Source organism: Triturus cristatus, chromosome 12, assembly GCF_964204655.1.
Source record: "Triturus cristatus chromosome 12, aTriCri1.1, whole genome shotgun sequence".
In the NCBI taxonomy this organism is placed as follows: Eukaryota; Metazoa; Chordata; class Amphibia; order Caudata; family Salamandridae; genus Triturus; species Triturus cristatus.
Window position 1 is genome coordinate 663,122,910 of NC_140595.1, and position 15,064 is coordinate 663,137,973.

At 40.9% G+C, this 15,064-nt stretch overlaps 16 non-coding genes across 16 annotated transcripts; 11 read left to right on the forward strand and 5 right to left on the reverse strand.

Annotated features, from left to right (window-relative positions):
* Positions 1–1,742: 1,742 nt before the first annotated feature.
* Positions 1,743–1,824, forward strand: TRNAS-GCU (transfer RNA serine (anticodon GCU)). Its single transcript has one exon. It is a non-coding gene; the product is annotated as a tRNA-Ser (tRNA).
* A 589-nt stretch (positions 1,825–2,413) lies between these two features.
* Positions 2,414–2,485, forward strand: TRNAT-UGU (transfer RNA threonine (anticodon UGU)). The gene has a single exon. It is a non-coding gene; the product is annotated as a tRNA-Thr (tRNA).
* A 1,162-nt stretch (positions 2,486–3,647) lies between these two features.
* Positions 3,648–3,742, reverse strand: TRNAI-UAU (transfer RNA isoleucine (anticodon UAU)). The gene is made up of 2 exons: positions 3,705–3,742; positions 3,648–3,683 (listed from the first exon to the last, which is right to left on the reverse strand). It is a non-coding gene; the product is annotated as a tRNA-Ile (tRNA).
* A 414-nt stretch (positions 3,743–4,156) lies between these two features.
* Positions 4,157–4,238, forward strand: TRNAS-GCU (transfer RNA serine (anticodon GCU)). The gene has a single exon. It is a non-coding gene; the product is annotated as a tRNA-Ser (tRNA).
* A 589-nt stretch (positions 4,239–4,827) lies between these two features.
* TRNAT-UGU (transfer RNA threonine (anticodon UGU)) lies at positions 4,828–4,899 on the forward strand. The gene has a single exon. It is a non-coding gene; the product is annotated as a tRNA-Thr (tRNA).
* Positions 4,900–6,050: 1,151 nt separating this feature from the next.
* Positions 6,051–6,145, reverse strand: TRNAI-UAU (transfer RNA isoleucine (anticodon UAU)). Its single transcript has 2 exons — positions 6,108–6,145; positions 6,051–6,086 (listed from the first exon to the last, which is right to left on the reverse strand). It is a non-coding gene; the product is annotated as a tRNA-Ile (tRNA).
* A 406-nt stretch (positions 6,146–6,551) lies between these two features.
* Positions 6,552–6,633, forward strand: TRNAS-GCU (transfer RNA serine (anticodon GCU)). The gene has a single exon. It is a non-coding gene; the product is annotated as a tRNA-Ser (tRNA).
* Positions 6,634–7,222: 589 nt separating this feature from the next.
* Positions 7,223–7,294, forward strand: TRNAT-UGU (transfer RNA threonine (anticodon UGU)). The gene has a single exon. It is a non-coding gene; the product is annotated as a tRNA-Thr (tRNA).
* Positions 7,295–8,456: 1,162 nt separating this feature from the next.
* On the reverse strand, positions 8,457–8,551 carry TRNAI-UAU (transfer RNA isoleucine (anticodon UAU)). Its single transcript has 2 exons — positions 8,514–8,551; positions 8,457–8,492 (listed from the first exon to the last, which is right to left on the reverse strand). It is a non-coding gene; the product is annotated as a tRNA-Ile (tRNA).
* Positions 8,552–8,965: 414 nt separating this feature from the next.
* On the forward strand, positions 8,966–9,047 carry TRNAS-GCU (transfer RNA serine (anticodon GCU)). The gene has a single exon. It is a non-coding gene; the product is annotated as a tRNA-Ser (tRNA).
* Positions 9,048–9,636: 589 nt separating this feature from the next.
* Positions 9,637–9,708, forward strand: TRNAT-UGU (transfer RNA threonine (anticodon UGU)). Its single transcript has one exon. It is a non-coding gene; the product is annotated as a tRNA-Thr (tRNA).
* Positions 9,709–10,859: 1,151 nt separating this feature from the next.
* Positions 10,860–10,954, reverse strand: TRNAI-UAU (transfer RNA isoleucine (anticodon UAU)). Its single transcript has 2 exons — positions 10,917–10,954; positions 10,860–10,895 (listed from the first exon to the last, which is right to left on the reverse strand). It is a non-coding gene; the product is annotated as a tRNA-Ile (tRNA).
* Positions 10,955–11,360: 406 nt separating this feature from the next.
* Positions 11,361–11,442, forward strand: TRNAS-GCU (transfer RNA serine (anticodon GCU)). Its single transcript has one exon. It is a non-coding gene; the product is annotated as a tRNA-Ser (tRNA).
* A 1,823-nt stretch (positions 11,443–13,265) lies between these two features.
* TRNAI-UAU (transfer RNA isoleucine (anticodon UAU)) lies at positions 13,266–13,360 on the reverse strand. The gene is made up of 2 exons: positions 13,323–13,360; positions 13,266–13,301 (listed from the first exon to the last, which is right to left on the reverse strand). It is a non-coding gene; the product is annotated as a tRNA-Ile (tRNA).
* A 413-nt stretch (positions 13,361–13,773) lies between these two features.
* On the forward strand, positions 13,774–13,855 carry TRNAS-GCU (transfer RNA serine (anticodon GCU)). Its single transcript has one exon. It is a non-coding gene; the product is annotated as a tRNA-Ser (tRNA).
* Positions 13,856–14,444: 589 nt separating this feature from the next.
* Positions 14,445–14,516, forward strand: TRNAT-UGU (transfer RNA threonine (anticodon UGU)). The gene has a single exon. It is a non-coding gene; the product is annotated as a tRNA-Thr (tRNA).
* The last annotated feature ends 548 nt before the right edge of the window (positions 14,517–15,064 follow it).

The window sequence follows — 15,064 nt, forward strand, 5'->3', positions numbered from 1 at the left end:
TACATCCTGCGTGCAGACTGGCCTTGTAGCTCAGTGGCAGAGCACAGGTCTTGTAAACCAGGGGTCATGAGTTCAAGCCTCATCAGGGCCTTTTTACATGAGTCTTTCTGTATGTTGTTTTCAAGTCATTCTTCCCTGGAGTCACACCTTGCTTTAGGATTGCTTATTGCCAAGCTTCCCTTTCCTGCTTTCATATTATCAAGAAAATATCATGAAGATCATTGAATTATAAATTATTGCCTCACCCCTTCCGATCGCCTGACGAACGCCATTCTCACCCTGCCGGGCAAAGCCAAATAAGCCATGCATATTTACAGTTCCTTTGAAAGGCAGAGCGAGGACTAGGACCTCTGTTCCGACTGAATCTGCATCCACAGAAAGGATGTTATAAGGCCCTACAAATTTCACCAAGGAGATGTGAAATTCTTCCCCCATAAAATACTTTTTTTCCCAGATACCCCGGCTCTTAGGCAAATGAGGTTACTCCTCAAAACCCCACCCCCACTCTCCATAAATATCCTTCTCTCCTGCTGTCCATTCAAATGATACAAGGTATCTTGTACATAGAGAGAAAGGGAGAATAGGCAGACTTGTGCTTCAAAGATTTGGTGACCTTGGATGGGTGGGTTGAATGAAGAAGTGAACCTGGTTTCTGGGAAAGGAGTATCGAGATGAAGATGAGGAAAAGTGAACATGGACCACATTCATAGGTTAGAGAAATACATTTAATAGGTTGAATGGTTTTGAAAAGTGAACTTCGAGCAGTAATTGTTGTTTTTTAAATTGCAAATAAATTAAAAATTAATGTGGGATTGGAGGCACACTCTGAGCAGAAAAGCACCATAAGCTGCTATGGTGCAACTCAAATGGTGAATAGAACCTTTAATATGATGATGCTCTTCTTTTGCTAGTTTTTTCGAGTCACCTTTTATTGTAAGTAGCTGATACAGCATTTTTTGCAGCTCTTCAGTTTATGGTTATCATGTGAGAACACTGTTTTCATCATATTTATTATTCTACAAATGTATTTTTAAATGCACTGATGTGGTGTTTGCATGAAATGCAAGATGGCACATCATGGAATGTTTAAACTGAGCATCGCGTAGGATATGTGATATTTGGCACCCAGAGGAGTAGGACACGTAGATCATATAAGAAGTAAAGACTCTCTAGCAAGGGCCGTCCATACTCTGAGTTTAAACTTTACTTTTTGTGAAATGGTTTATGAAAAACAACACGGCTGCTCCAGGTGAGGCTCGAACTCACAACCTCGGCATGGCTCAGTGCAAGTACTGCTGTATAAGTACCGCGCACTAACCGATTGCACCACTGGAGCTCTCTCTTTTCACATCTCCCCAGGTGAGCCATCTACAGCTGACCAAGTAGATGACAGACACTGCTCCATCATTCACTGTGCAAGATCGACTCACATGCTAGCATGTTATCATGACTATTAAAAATACAGTCCTTAGATTCTATAATTGTCCTATAACATATGCTCTGTCTATTCAAAACCCCATAGAATTATATCTTGACAGTTCTGACAAAGTCTAGGGGAATCTTATGAATATTTGTAATTAGCACATAGTAAGAATTTCCCAAAAATGAAATGTAGGTCCCTAATTGGGGGAAGACGTGGAATGTGAGATCTTGCCTCAGCTGTTTTTTTTCTTTTTTAGGTACAGTATATTGACACTTCAGTACCTTTTGTGAAGCAAGGTTTCAGATGGGGCTGTAGGGCAGACGAGGTGGCCGAGTGGTTAAGGCGATGGACTGCTAATCCATTGTGCTCTGCACGCGTGGGTTCGAATCCCACCTTCGTCGGAAAGCCATCAGAGTCTCTTTTGATGGCCAGCATTTCTTGTAGTATAATTACACTCTCTTTCAAGACAGAGCCAGGATCCGCTAGATGGGATCATCTGACTGTTCCATTTTAACAAATAGGTCAAATAAAGTGAAGTATTTTGTGCGTAATAGAAATTAGATCTTTCATGGAGTTTCCAGAGGATTGCCTTTCACTCACTCCTGGCTTATTAACCAGTTTGGATAAATAGATTGATAAGAAAGCAGCTCTTACTCCTAAAGTTTAGGCCGTCTCAAATGAATGACTGTTAACATATGTCTGCCCCACAGAGACAGATCACTTCTAATAAGTGGGTTCTCTATATGTCACTGATTGCAGACATACTAACTAGAGCTATCGGTATGGTCTTGAATGTGAAAACTCTTATTTTCTCATATGAAAATGTAGTTTTTCATACTTCCAAGAAAAGTGCCTTAAGCATGGTCTTCAATGTGTGCGCGCACGTGGACATTCATATGCAACTACGTTTCCATACAGAGTCTCAAAATCATAGATATATTCATACCTCAGTAAGAATACATGTTGCAATTTACATCCTGCGTGCAGACTGGCCTTGTAGCTCAGTGGCAGAGCACTGGTCTTGTAAACCAGGGGTCATGAGTTCAAGCCTCATCAGGGCCTTTTTACATGAGTCTTTCTGTATGTTGTTTTCAAGTCATTCTTCCCTGGAGTCACACCTTGCTTTAGGATTGCTTATTGCCAAGCTTCCCTTTCCTGCTTTCATATTATCAAGAAAATATCATGAAGATCATTGAATTATAAATTATTGCCTCACCCCTTCCGATCGCCTGACGAACGCCTGACAAACGCCATTCTCACCCTGCCGGGCAAAGCCAAATAAGCCATGCATATTTACAGTTCCTTTGAAAGGCAGAGCGAGGACTAGGACCTCTGTTCCGACTGAATCTGCATCCACAGAAAGGATGTTATAAGGCCCTACAAATTTCACCAAGGAGATGTGAAATTCTTCCCCCATAAAATACTTTTTTTCCCAGATACCCCGGCTCTTAGGCAAATGAGGTTACTCCTCAAAACCCCACCCCCACTCACCATAAATATCCTTCTCTCCTGCTGTCCATTCAAATGATACAAGGTATCTTGTACATAGAGAGAAAGGGAGAATAGGCAGACTTGTGCTTCAAAGATTTGGTGACCTTGGATGGGTGGGTTTAATGAAGAAGTGAACCTGGTTTCTGGGAAAGGAGTATCGAGATGAAGATGAGGAAAAGTGAACATGGACCACATTCATAGGTTAGAGAAATACATTTAATAGGTTGAATGGTTTTGAAAAGTGAACTTCGAGCAGTAATTGTTGTTTTTTAAATTGCAAAGAAATTAAAAATGAATGTGGGATTGGAGGCACACTCTGAGCAGAAAAGCACCATAAGCTGCTATGGTGCAACTCAAGATGGTGAATAGAACCTTTAATATGATGATGCTCTTCTTTTGCTAGTTTTTTCGAGTCACCTTTTATTGTAAGTAGCTGATACAGCATTTTTTGCAGCTCTTCAGTTTATGGTTATCATGTGAGAACACTGTTTTCATCATATTTATTATTCTACAAATGTATTTTTAAATGCACTGATGTGGTGTTTGCATGAAATGCAAGATGGCACATCATGGAATGTTTAAACTGAGCATCGCGTAGGATATGTGATATTTGGCACCCAGAGGAGTAGGACACGTAGATCCTATAAGAAGTAAAGACTCTCTAGCAAGGGCCGTCCATACTCTGAGTTTAAACTTTACTTTTTGTGAAATGGTTTATGAAAAACAACACGGCTGCTCCAAGTGAGGCTCGAACTCACAACCTCGGCATGGCTCAGTGCAAGTACTGCTGTATAAGTACCGCGCGCTAACCGATTGCGCCACTGGAGCTCTCTCTTTTCACATCTCCCCAGGTGAGCCATCTACAGCTGACCAAGTAGATGACAGACACTGCTCCATCATTCACTGTGCAAGATCGACTCACATGCTAGCATGTTATCATGACTATTAAAAAAACAGTCCAAACGGAATAGATTCTATAATTGTCCTATAACATATGCTCTGTCTATTCAAAACCCCATAGAATTATATCTTGACAGTTCCCGACAAAGTCTAGGGAAATCTTATGAATATTTGTAATTAGCACACAGTAAGAATTTCCCAAAAATGAAATGTAGGTCCCTAATTGGGGGAAGACGTGGAATGTGAGATCTTGCCTCAGCTGTTTTTTTTCTTTTTTAGGTACAGTATATTGACACTTCAGTACCTTTTGTGAAGCAAGGTTTCAGATGGGGCTGTAGGGCAGACGAGGTGGCCGAGCGGTTAAGGCGATGGACTGCTAATCCATTGTGCTCTGCACGCGTGGGTTCGAATCCCACCTTCGTCGGAAAGCCATCAGAGTCTCTTTTGATGGCCAGCATTTCTTGTAGTATAATTACACTCTCTTTCAAGACAGAGCCAGGATCCGCTAGATGGGATCATCTGACTGTTCCATTTTAACAAATATGTCAAATAAAGTGAAGTATTTTGTGCGTAATAGAAATTAGATCTTTCATGGAGTTTCCAGAGGATTGCCTTTCACTCACTCCTGGCTTATTAACCAGTTTGGATAAATAGATTGATAAGAAAGCAGCTCTTACTCCTAAAGTTTAGGCCGTCTCAAATGAATGACTGTTAACATATGTCTGCCCCACAGAGACAGATCACTTCTAATAAGTGGGTTCTCTATATGTCACTGATTGCAGACATATTAACTAGAGCTATCAGTATGGTCTTGAATGTGAAAACTCTTATTTTCTCATATGAAAATGTAGTTTTTTATACTTCCAAGAAAAGTGCCTTAAGCATGGTCTTCAATGTGTGCGCGCACGTGGACATTCATATGCAACTACGTTTCCATACAGAGTCTCAAAATCATAGATATATTCATACCTCAGTAAGAATACATGTTGCAATTTACATCCTGCGTGCAGACTGGCCTTGTAGCTCAGTGGCAGAGCACTGGTCTTGTAAACCAGGGGTCATGAGTTCAAGCCTCATCAGGGCCTTTTTACATGAGTCTTTCTGTATGTTGTTTTCAAGTCATTCTTCCCTGGAGTCACACCTTGCTTTAGGATTGCTTATTGCCAAGCTTCCCTTTCCTGCTTTCATATTATCAAGAAAATATCATGAAGATCATTGAATTATAAATTATTGCCTCACCCCTTCTGATCGCCTGACAAACGCCATTCTCACCCTGCCGGGCAAAGCCAAATAAGCCATGCATATTTACAGTTCCTTTGAAAGGCAGAGCGAGGACTAGGACCTCTGTTCCGACTGAATCTGCATCCACAGAAAGGATGTTATAAGGCCCTACAAATTTCACCAAGGAGATGTGAAATTCTTCCCCCATAAAATACTTTTTTTCCCAGATACCCCGGCTCTTAGGCAAATGAGGTTACTCCTCAAAACCCCACCCCCACTCACCATAAATATCCTTCTCTCCTGCTGTCCATTCAAATGATACAAGGTATCTTGTACATAGAGAGAAAGGGAGAATAGGCAGACTTGTGCTTCAAAGATTTGGTGACCTTGGATGGGTGGGTTGAATGAAGAAGTGAACCTGGTTTCTGGGAAAGGAGTATCGAGATGAAGATGAGGAAAAGTGAACATGGACCACATTCATAGGTTAGAGAAATACATTTAATAGGTTGAATGGTTTTGAAAAGTGAACTTCGAGCAGTAATTGTTGTTTTTTAAATTGCAAATAAATTAAAAATGAATGTGGGATTGGAGGCACACTCTGAGCAGAAAAGCACCATAAGCTGCTATGGTGCAACTCAAGATGGTGAATAGAACCTTTAATATGATGATGCTCTTCTTTTGCTAGTTTTTTAGAGTCACCTTTTATTGTAAGTAGCTGATACAGCATTTTTTGCAGCTCTTCAGTTTATGGTTATCATGTGAGAACACTGTTTTCATCATATTTATTATTCTACAAATGTATTTTTAAATGCACTGATGTGGTGTTTGCATGAAATGCAAGATGGCACATCATGGAATGTTTAAACTGAGCATCGCGTAGGATATGTGATATTTGGCACCCAGAGGAGTAGGACACGTAGATCCTATAAGAAGTAAAGACTCTCTAGCAAGGGCCGTCCATACTCTGAGTTTAATTTTTACTTTTTGTGAAATGGTTTATGAAAAACAACACGGCTGCTCCAGGTGAGGCTTGAACTCACAACCTCGGCATGGCTCAGTGCAAGTACTGCTGTATAAGTACCGCGCGCTAACCGATTGCGCCACTGGAGCTCTCTCTTTTCACATCTCCCCAGGTGAGCCATCTACAGCTGACCAAGTAGATGACAGACACTGCTCCATCATTCACTGTGCAAGATCGACTCACATGCTAGCATGTTATCATGACTATTAAAAATACAGTCCTTAGATTCTATAATTGTCCTATAACATATGCTCTGTCTATTCAAAACCCCATAGAATTATATCTTGACAGTTCTGACAAAGTCTAGGGGAATCTTATGAATATTTGTAATTAGCACATAGTAAGAATTTCCCAAAAATGAAATGTAGGTCCCTAATTGGGGGAAGACGTGGAATGTGAGATCTTGCCTCAGCTGTTTTTTTTCTTTTTTAGGTACAGTATATTGACACTTCAGTACCTTTTGTGAAGCAAGGTTTCAGATGGGGCTGTAGGGCAGACGAGGTGGCCGAGTGGTTAAGGCGATGGACTGCTAATCCATTGTGCTCTGCACGCGTGGGTTCGAATCCCACCTTCGTCGGAAAGCCATCAGAGTCTCTTTTGATGGCCAGCATTTCTTGTAGTATAATTACACTCTCTTTCAAGACAGAGCCAGGATCCGCTAGATGGGATCATCTGACTGTTCCATTTTAACAAATAGGTCAAATAAAGTGAAGTATTTTGTGCGTAATAGAAATTAGATCTTTCATGGAGTTTCCAGAGGATTGCCTTTCACTCACTCCTGGCTTATTAACCAGTTTGGATAAATAGATTGATAAGAAAGCAGCTCTTACTCCTAAAGTTTAGGCCGTCTCAAATGAATGACTGTTAACATATGTCTGCCCCACAGAGACAGATCACTTCTAATAAGTGGGTTCTCTATATGTCACTGATTGCAGACATACTAACTAGAGCTATCGGTATGGTCTTGAATGTGAAAACTCTTATTTTCTCATATGAAAATGTAGTTTTTCATACTTCCAAGAAAAGTGCCTTAAGCATGGTCTTCAATGTGTGCGCGCACGTGGACATTCATATGCAACTACGTTTCCATACAGAGTCTCAAAATCATAGATATATTCATACCTCAGTAAGAATACATGTTGCAATTTACATCCTGCGTGCAGACTGGCCTTGTAGCTCAGTGGCAGAGCACTGGTCTTGTAAACCAGGGGTCATGAGTTCAAGCCTCATCAGGGCCTTTTTACATGAGTCTTTCTGTATGTTGTTTTCAAGTCATTCTTCCCTGGAGTCACACCTTGCTTTAGGATTGCTTATTGCCAAGCTTCCCTTTCCTGCTTTCATATTATCAAGAAAATATCATGAAGATCATTGAATTATAAATTATTGCCTCACCCCTTCCGATCGCCTGACGAACGCCTGACAAACGCCATTCTCACCCTGCCGGGCAAAGCCAAATAAGCCATGCATATTTACAGTTCCTTTGAAAGGCAGAGCGAGGACTAGGACCTCTGTTCCGACTGAATCTGCATCCACAGAAAGGATGTTATAAGGCCCTACAAATTTCACCAAGGAGATGTGAAATTCTTCCCCCATAAAATACTTTTTTTCCCAGATACCCCGGCTCTTAGGCAAATGAGGTTACTCCTCAAAACCCCACCCCCACTCACCATAAATATCCTTCTCTCCTGCTGTCCATTCAAATGATACAAGGTATCTTGTACATAGAGAGAAAGGGAGAATAGGCAGACTTGTGCTTCAAAGATTTGGTGACCTTGGATGGGTGGGTTTAATGAAGAAGTGAACCTGGTTTCTGGGAAAGGAGTATCGAGATGAAGATGAGGAAAAGTGAACATGGACCACATTCATAGGTTAGAGAAATACATTTAATAGGTTGAATGGTTTTGAAAAGTGAACTTCGAGCAGTAATTGTTGTTTTTTAAATTGCAAAGAAATTAAAAATGAATGTGGGATTGGAGGCACACTCTGAGCAGAAAAGCACCATAAGCTGCTATGGTGCAACTCAAGATGGTGAATAGAACCTTTAATATGATGATGCTCTTCTTTTGCTAGTTTTTTCGAGTCACCTTTTATTGTAAGTAGCTGATACAGCATTTTTTGCAGCTCTTCAGTTTATGGTTATCATGTGAGAACACTGTTTTCATCATATTTATTATTCTACAAATGTATTTTTAAATGCACTGATGTGGTGTTTGCATGAAATGCAAGATGGCACATCATGGAATGTTTAAACTGAGCATCGCGTAGGATATGTGATATTTGGCACCCAGAGGAGTAGGACACGTAGATCCTATAAGAAGTAAAGACTCTCTAGCAAGGGCCGTCCATACTCTGAGTTTAAACTTTACTTTTTGTGAAATGGTTTATGAAAAACAACACGGCTGCTCCAAGTGAGGCTCGAACTCACAACCTCGGCATGGCTCAGTGCAAGTACTGCTGTATAAGTACCGCGCGCTAACCGATTGCGCCACTGGAGCTCTCTCTTTTCACATCTCCCCAGGTGAGCCATCTACAGCTGACCAAGTAGATGACAGACACTGCTCCATCATTCACTGTGCAAGATCGACTCACATGCTAGCATGTTATCATGACTATTAAAAAAACAGTCCAAACGGAATAGATTCTATAATTGTCCTATAACATATGCTCTGTCTATTCAAAACCCCATAGAATTATATCTTGACAGTTCCCGACAAAGTCTAGGGAAATCTTATGAATATTTGTAATTAGCACACAGTAAGAATTTCCCAAAAATGAAATGTAGGTCCCTAATTGGGGGAAGACGTGGAATGTGAGATCTTGCCTCAGCTGTTTTTTTTCTTTTTTAGGTACAGTATATTGACACTTCAGTACCTTTTGTGAAGCAAGGTTTCAGATGGGGCTGTAGGGCAGACGAGGTGGCCGAGCGGTTAAGGCGATGGACTGCTAATCCATTGTGCTCTGCACGCGTGGGTTCGAATCCCACCTTCGTCGGAAAGCCATCAGAGTCTCTTTTGATGGCCAGCATTTCTTGTAGTATAATTACACTCTCTTTCAAGACAGAGCCAGGATCCGCTAGATGGGATCATCTGACTGTTCCATTTTAACAAATATGTCAAATAAAGTGAAGTATTTTGTGCGTAATAGAAATTAGATCTTTCATGGAGTTTCCAGAGGATTGCCTTTCACTCACTCCTGGCTTATTAACCAGTTTGGATAAATAGATTGATAAGAAAGCAGCTCTTACTCCTAAAGTTTAGGCCGTCTCAAATGAATGACTGTTAACATATGTCTGCCCCACAGAGACAGATCACTTCTAATAAGTGGGTTCTCTATATGTCACTGATTGCAGACATATTAACTAGAGCTATCAGTATGGTCTTGAATGTGAAAACTCTTATTTTCTCATATGAAAATGTAGTTTTTCATACTTCCAAGAAAAGTGCCTTAAGCATGGTCTTCAATGTGTGCGCGCACGTGGACATTCATATGCAACTACGTTTCCATACAGAGTCTCAAAATCATAGATATATTCATACCTCAGTAAGAATACATGTTGCAATTTACATCCTGCGTGCAGACTGGCCTTGTAGCTCAGTGGCAGAGCACTGGTCTTGTAAACCAGGGGTCATGAGTTCAAGCCTCATCAGGGCCTTTTTACATGAGTCTTTCTGTATGTTGTTTTCAAGTCATTCTTCCCTGGAGTCACACCTTGCTTTAGGATTGCTTATTGCCAAGCTTCCCTTTCCTGCTTTCATATTATCAAGAAAATATCATGAAGATCATTGCATTATAAATTATTGCCTCACCCCTTCTGATCGCCTGACAAACGCCATTCTCACCCTGCCGGGCAAAGCCAAATAAGCCATGCATATTTACAGTTCCTTTGAAAGGCAGAGCGAGGACTAGGACCTCTGTTCCGACTGAATCTGCATCCACAGAAAGGATGTTATAAGGCCCTACAAATTTCACCAAGGAGATGTGAAATTCTTCCCCCATAAAATACTTTTTTTCCCAGATACCCCGGCTCTTAGGCAAATGAGGTTACTCCTCAAAACCCCACCCCCACTCACCATAAATATCCTTCTCTCCTGCTGTCCATTCAAATGATACAAGGTATCTTGTACATAGAGAGAAAGGGAGAATAGGCAGACTTGTGCTTCAAAGATTTGGTGACCTTGGATGGGTGGGTTGAATGAAGAAGTGAACCTGGTTTCTGGGAAAGGAGTATCGAGATGAAGATGAGGAAAAGTGAACATGGACCACATTCATAGGTTAGAGAAATACATTTAATAGGTTGAATGGTTTTGAAAAGTGAACTTCGAGCAGTAATTGTTGTTTTTTAAATTGCAAATAAATTAAAAATGAATGTGGGATTGGAGGCACACTCTGAGCAGAAAAGCACCATAAGCTGCTATGGTGCAACTCAAGATGGTGAATAGAACCTTTAATATGATGATGCTCTTCTTTTGCTAGTTTTTTCGAGTCACCTTTTATTGTAAGTAGCTGATACAGCATTTTTTGCAGCTCTTCAGTTTATGGTTATCATGTGAGAACACTGTTTTCATCATATTTATTATTCTACAAATGTATTTTTAAATGCACTGATGTGGTGTTTGCATGAAATGCAAGATGGCACATCATGGAATGTTTAAACTGAGCATCGCGTAGGATATGTGATATTTGGCACCCAGAGGAGTAGGACACGTAGATCCTATAAGAAGTAAAGACTCTCTAGCAAGGGCCGTCCATACTCTGAGTTTAATTTTTACTTTTTGTGAAATGGTTTATGAAAAACAACACGGCTGCTCCAGGTGAGGCTTGAACTCACAACCTCGGCATGGCTCAGTGCAAGTACTGCTGTATAAGTACCGCGCGCTAACCGATTGCGCCACTGGAGCTCTCTCTTTTCACATCTCCCCAGGTGAGCCATCTACAGCTGACCAAGTAGATGACAGACACTGCTCCATCATTCACTGTGCAAGATCGACTCACATGCTAGCATGTTATCATGACTATTAAAAATACAGTCCTTAGATTCTATAATTGTCCTATAACATATGCTCTGTCTATTCAAAACCCCATAGAATTATATCTTGACAGTTCTGACAAAGTCTAGGGGAATCTTATGAATATTTGTAATTAGCACATAGTAAGAATTTCCCAAAAATGAAATGTAGGTCCCTAATTGGGGGAAGACGTGGAATGTGAGATCTTGCCTCAGCTGTTTTTTTTCTTTTTTAGGTACAGTATATTGACACTTCAGTACCTTTTGTGAAGCAAGGTTTCAGATGGGGCTGTAGGGCAGACGAGGTGGCCGAGTGGTTAAGGCGATGGACTGCTAATCCATTGTGCTCTGCACGCGTGGGTTCGAATCCCACCTTTGTCGGAAAGCCATCAGAGTCTCTTTTGATGGCCAGCATTTCTTGTAGTATAATTACACTCTCTTTCAAGACAGAGCCAGGATCCGCTAGATGGGATCATCTGACTGTTCCATTTTAACAAATATGTCAAATAAAGTGAAGTATTTTGTGCGTAATAGAAATTAGATCTTTCATGGAGTTTCCAGAGGATTGCCTTTCACTCACTCCTGGCTTATTAACCAGTTTGGATAAATAGATTGATAAGAAAGCAGCTCTTACTCCTAAAGTTTAGGCCGTCTCAAATGAATGACTGTTAACATATGTCTGCCCCACAGAGACAGATCACTTCTAATAAGTGGGTTCTCTATATGTCACTGATTGCAGACATACTAACTAGAGCTATCGGTATGGTCTTGAATGTGAAAACTCTTATTTTCTCATATGAAAATGTAGTTTTTCATACTTCCAAGAAAAGTGCCTTAAGCATGGTCTTCAATGTGTGTGCGCACGTGGACATTCATATGCAACTACGTTTCCATACAGAGTCTCAAAATCATAGATATATTCATACCTCAGTAAGAATACATGTTGCAATTTACATCCTGCGTGCAGACTGGCTTTGTAGCTCAGTGGCAGAGCACTGGTCTTGTAAACCAGGGGTCATGAGTTCAAGCCTCATCAGGGCCTTTTTACATGAGTCTTTCTGTATGTTGTTTTCAAGTCATTCTTCCCTGGAGTCACACCTTGCTTTAGGATTGCTTATTGCCAAGCTTCCCTTTCCTGCTTTCATATTATCAAGAAAATATCATGAAGATCATTGAATTATAAATTATTGCCTCACCCCTTCCGATCGCCTGACGAACGCCTGACAAACGCCATTCTCACCCTGCCGGGCAAAGCCAAATAAGCCATGCATATTTACAGTTCCTTTGAAAGGCAGAGCGAGGACTAGGACCTCTGTTCCGACTGAATCTGCATCCACAGAAAGGATGTTATAAGGCCCTACAAATTTCACCAAGGAGATGTGAAATTCTTCCCCCATAAAATACTTTTTTTCCCAGATACCCCGGCTCTTAGGCAAATGAGGTTACTCCTCAAAACCCCACCCCCACTCACCATAAATATCCTTCTCTCCTGCTGTCCATTCAAATGATACAAGGTATCTTGTACATAGAGAGAAAGGGAGAATAGGCAGACTTGTGCTTCAAAGATTTGGTGACCTTGGATGGGTGGGTTTAATGAAGAAGTGAACCTGGTTTCTGGGAAAGGAGTATCGAGATGAAGATGAGGAAAAGTGAACATGGACCACATTCATAGGTTAGAGAAATACATTTAATAGGTTGAATGGTTTTGAAAAGTGAACTTCGAGCAGTAATTGTTGTTTTTTAAATTGCAAATAAATTAAAAATGAATTTGGGATTGGAGGCACACTCTGAGCAGAAAAGCACCATAAGCTGCTATGGTGCAACTCAAGATGGTGAATAGAACCTTTAATATGATGATGCTCTTCTTTTGCTAGTTTTTTCGAGTCACCTTTTATTGTAAGTAGCTGATACAGCATTTTTTGCAGCTCTTCAGTTTATGGTTATCATGTGAGAACACTGTTTTCATCATATTTATTATTCTACAAATGTATTTTTAAATGCACTGATGTGGTGTTTGCATGAAATGCAAGATGGCACATCATGGAATGTTTAAACTGAGCATCGCGTAGGATATGTGATATTTGGCACCCAGAGGAGTAGGGCACGTAGATCCTATAAGAAGTAAAGACTCTCTAGCAAGGGCCGTCCATACTCTGAGTTTAAACTTTACTTTTTGTGAAATGGTTTATGAAAAACAACACGGCTGCTCCAAGTGAGGCTCGAACTCACAACCTCGGCATGGCTCAGTGCAAGTACTGCTGTATAAGTACCGCGCGCTAACCGATTGCGCCACTGGAGCTCTCTCTTTTCACATCTCCCCAGGTGAGCCATCTACAGCTGACCAAGTAGATGACAGACACTGCTCCATCATTCACTGTGCAAGATCGACTCACATGCTAGCATGTTATCATGACTATTAAAAAAACAGTCCAAACGGAATAGATTCTATAATTGTCCTATAACATATGCTCTGTCTATTCAAAACCCCATAGAATTATATCTTGACAGTTCTGACAAAGTCTAGGGAAATCTTATGAATATTTGTAATTAGCACACAGTAAGAATTTCCCAAAAATGAAATGTAGGTCCCTAATTGGGGGAAGACGTGGAATGTGAGATCTTGCCTCAGCTGTTTTTTTTCTTTTTTAGGTACAGTATATTGACACTTCAGTACCTTTTGTGAAGCAAGGTTTCAGATGGGGCTGTAGGGCAGACGAGGTGGCCGAGCGGTTAAGGCGATGGACTGCTAATCCATTGTGCTCTGCACGCGTGGGTTCGAATCCCACCTTCGTCGGAAAGCCATCAGAGTCTCTTTTGATGGCCAGCATTTCTTGTAGTATAATTACACTCTCTTTCAAGACAGAGCCAGGATCCGCTAGATGGGATCATCTGACTGTTCCATTTTAACAAATATGTCAAATAAAGTGAAGTATTTTGTGCGTAATAGAAATTAGATCTTTCATGGAGTTTCCAGAGGATTGCCTTTCACTCACTCCTGGCTTATTAACCAGTTTGGATAAATAGATTGATAAGAAAGCAGCTCTTACTCCTAAAGTTTAGGCCGTCTCAAATGAATGACTGTTAACATATGTCTGCCCCACAGAGACAGATCACTTCTAATAAGTGGGTTCTCTATATGTCACTGATTGCAGACATATTAACTAGAGCTATCAGTATGGTCTTGAATGTGAAAACTCTTATTTTCTCATATGAAAATGTAGTTTTTCATACTTCCAAGAAAAGTGCCTTAAGCATGGTCTTCAATGTGTGCGCGCACGTGGACATTCATATGCAACTACGTTTCCATACAGAGTCTCAAAATCATAGATAAATTCATACCTCAGTAAGAATACATGTTGCAATTTACATCCTGCGTGCAGACTGGCCTTGTAGCTCAGTGGCAGAGCACTGGTCTTGTAAACCAGGGGTCATGAGTTCAAGCCTCATCAGGGCCTTTTTACATGAGTCTTTCTGTATGTTGTTTTCAAGTCATTCTTCCCTGGAGTCACACCTTGCTTTAGGATTGCTTATTGCCAAGCTTCCCTTTCCTGCTTTCATATTATCAAGAAAATATCATGAAGATCATTGAATTATAAATTATTGCCTCACCCCTTCTGATCGCCTGACAAACGCCATTCTCACCCTGCCGGGCAAAGCCAAATAAGCCATGCATATTTACAGTTCCTTTGAAAGGCAGAGCGAGGACTAGGACCTCTGTTCCGACTGATTCTGCATCCACAGAAAGGATGTTATAAGGCCCTACAAATTTCACCAAGGAGATGTGAAATTCTTCCCCCATAAAATACTTTTTTTCCCAGATACCCCGGCTCTGAGGCAAATGAGGTTACTCCTCAAAACCCCACCCCCACTCACCATAAATATCCTTCTCTCCTGCTGTCCATTCAAATGATACAAGGTATCTTGTACATAGAGAGAAAGGGAGAATAGGCAGACTTGTGCTTCAAAGATTTGGTGACCTTGGATGGGTGGGTTGAATGAAGAA